We start from the raw sequence: 3,873 nt of genomic DNA on the forward strand, positions 1-3,873 counted from the left end.
ATTTATAACATGGTACTGGGATAGTTGTTTATTTATAAACATGATACTGGGATAGTTGTTTATCTATAAACATGATACTGGGATAGTTGTTTATCTATAAACATGATACTGGGATAGTTGTTTATTTATAAACATGGTACTAGGATAGTTGTTTATCTATAAACATGGTACTGGGATACTTATTATACACGTGGCAGTGAAAGAGTAATTCGATATGATTTCAGTTACAAACTGTCGTTGGGTCTCAATTTTTCATGACAAGCTGAGGATGAACTGAAACTAGTGTTAATAGTTTTTAATGAAAATTACCGATTAGATGTTAAGCTTAATTAATTTTTATGCAAACTTTAAAATGTCTACAAATGTTGGGCTTGTGAGCACGTAGAATGTTTCTACTTCACTACAAAATGTAAATTACATCTCACAAACATCTGCAACACACACAACACAGTTCAATCAGCGTTAGAGGTGAAAATGGATTACGTCACATTCAAAACAAAGCAAAAAAAATGGAGGGCAGGGGAGAGGGACGTCTGTAGAATTTTTCTTTCTTTTTAAGCACAAAGCTACAAAATAGGCTATCTTTGCTGTGCCCACCACAGATATTGAAACACGGTTTTTAGAGTTATAAGCCTTCAGATTTAACGCTGACCTACTTGGGGAAAGGGGGGGGGGCTGTAGGGATGATTTTGAATATTATTTCTGTTAGCACGTCTATCGAAGCGAACTGTGTTGTCCAGATAAAGGTTTTATTAAAGTAGTAGCCTATATAAAACACATTAGACGAGGCTAAATAAACCAAATTAGCTAAAGAAACGCACAAGTGTTTATATCATTATCTTTAAGACGTGCACAATTAGCACGTATAGTCACACAGAAAATTTGGAGTCACAATTAACTTTTTTTTTTTGCATACTCCTCGGAAGTTGTTGAACTATAATGCAAGCAAGATCTCAGTGGCTTTTGAAATGTATACTCAATATTAGGCTTAAACTTTTCTTTATTGTGATACATAAATACAGATGTCTCTGCAAATCACATAAATTGTATTTTGTTACTAGTGTTGAAAGTTTCAAAGTATGTGCGTGCAGACTCGGCGATAAAAGCCTATGGTAATAGCTTGAAGTTCGTTTTTTATTTTTTATTTTTATATTACTGCCTACTTTGCTTTACTTACGTTATCTACGTGATGTATCTCAGTTGGTATCTACTTACTTTTACCACGTAGATGACGTAAGTAAAGCAAGAGTAGGCAGAGACCAACTGAGATACACCACGTAGATGACGTAAGTAAAGCAAAGTAGGCAGAGACCAACTGAGATACACCACGTAGATGACGTAAGTAAAGCAAAGTAGGCAGAGTCGAACTGAGGTAGATCACGTAAGTAAAGCAAAGTAGGCAGAGACCAACTGAGATACATCACGTAGATAACGTAAGTAAAGCTAAGTAGGCAGAGACCAACTGAGGTAGATCACGTAAGTAAAGCAATTTTGGATGAGAACTTTGCAGAAAAAGTGTGTTAACCTTAAAAAGTCATTATATATATATATATATTCAATAGTTGAAAAGACAGTAGACATAACTAATTTTGTTGATTTAATATTCCAAAATGTCGCCATACTTCAAATGCTCTTTAGTCCATCTTTCATATCGAGACCAACTTAGATACATCACGTAGATCACGTAAGTAAAGCTAAGTAGGCAGAGACCAACTGAGATACATCACGTAAGTAAAGCTAAGTAGGCAGAGACCAACTGATATATAACAGCCAGTTGTAGAATGTCGTGTTTTTGTTTTTTCTGAGACTATATAGTAAGTTTCTCTGTCAAACAATATATTTATTGAAGGTATTTTTTTTAATATATTATTGTAAAGGCTGCTACATTACCTCACAGAGCTTGTCTTAACAGGAAACATTTATATATATATGTAACATTACTGTTGTATTTTGCAATTTTACGTAGTTTACTGTACTGTTGATATACGCTAGAAATGTTCATTAATACTTGTATTTGTTTTTGGTCGTTGGAATTCTATTTAATAAATGAAATTGATAGAGTTTTATGATATCTGAATGTTCAGCACTAATACCGCAAACCGAATTATGTTACTATTTGATGAGAGATAAAGATATTAACAACTATTTCGTAAAATGACAATTGGAAACGGTTCTTCTTTAGGCATCAGATGCGATAAAATGGGCATAATGGACTTGTTGCAAATAAATAACAAGGAAACCTGACAAATATTAGTTACAGAATTGGGAACACAAAATATAAATAACCAGGAAAGCAGACAGATATTCGTTACAGAATTAGAAACACAAACAATAAATAACCAGGAAAGTAGAGAGATATACAATAAATAACAAGGAAACCTGACAGATATTCGTTACAGAATTAGAAACACAAACAATAAATAACCAGGAAAGCAGAGAGATATATACAATAAATGACCAAGAACGTAGAAAATATTAGTTACAGAATTGGGAACACAAACAATAAATGACCAGGATAGCAGACAGATATTCGTTACAGAATTAGAAACACAAACAATAAATAACCAGGAAAGCAGACAGATATTCATTACAGAATTAGAAACACAAACAATATATAACCGAGAAAGCAGACAGATATTCGTTACAGAATTAGAAACACAAACAATAAATAACCAGGAAAGCAGACAGATATTCATTACAGAATTAGAAACACAAACAGTAAATAACCAGGAAAGCAGACAGATATTCGTTACAGAATTAGAAACACAAACAATGCAGAACCAGGAAAGCAGACAGATATTCGTTACAGAATTAGAAACACAAACAATACAGAACCAGGAAAGCCGACAAATAATTAGAAACATAAAGAATAAATAACAAGGAAAGCTAACATTAATTAGAGAATAAGAAACACAAATATGTTTCTAATCAGGTAAATATTCATTAGAGTTAGAAATACAAAGATGGACATTCTTTATAGAATTAAAAACACAAAGAACCGCTTAGGATAAATATATTAAATTTCAAATTTTCAAACTTAAAAAAAAGAGGGATATCTTAATTATAAGCATTTGTAATTTCCCGGTGAAACTGCCCCAAATGTTAGAATCTTTAAATATGTTAAAGAAATTAAAATGAACAAACTCAATAGTTTTTAAAATATTTTCAGCAGTAGCGTCAATTAATACAGTCACATATACTTAATCTGAAGCTTTATATTTCAGAAATATCTAATCTTATTAAACAAAGTTTAACAGTTTAATTAATAATTCTGCTACTACTCGACGACAATGTTCACAAAATATACCTCTGTTTTTCAGTTTCTTCTTACTCTGCTTTATTTACTGTAAAGCGACTGTCTTCATCTTCAAACGATTGTAAAGAATAAGAAAAAAAAAGATTTGGTGCGACTTATTACCGTCTTGATCAAAATTGTAAAAAAAAAAAAACACAAAGAAATTTTATCTGATAACAATACGATATCATAGCCCTTCACTAAATGACTTATTTTTATATTTTCCGAAGAAATTAAAATTAAAAAATAACGTTTATGTTTAATTTTCTTACAAACATAAGTATTTAATTAATATATTTAAGCTATCGCTGTATTTTGAAGAAATTAAAAAAAAACAATTAACTTTTCGGAGCAGGAATAATTTCAACAGAAGTTTTTTCTCGGTCCAAACTGATTTTTATTCTGGCTAATTCAAGATATGTTTATCCTGAAGTTTACATAACGACAACCACAAAAACAATACCGACAAAAAAAACTTTACAGGGTTGAGTTGTATTTGTAGGTACACTCATGTTACCTGTATTTGTAGGTACACTGATGTTAACTGTATTAGTAGGTACACTCATGTTACCTGTATT

Source organism: Limulus polyphemus, unplaced genomic scaffold (assembly GCF_000517525.1).
Source record: "Limulus polyphemus unplaced genomic scaffold, Limulus_polyphemus-2.1.2 Scaffold7261, whole genome shotgun sequence".
Classification (NCBI taxonomy): domain Eukaryota; kingdom Metazoa; phylum Arthropoda; class Merostomata; order Xiphosura; family Limulidae; genus Limulus; species Limulus polyphemus.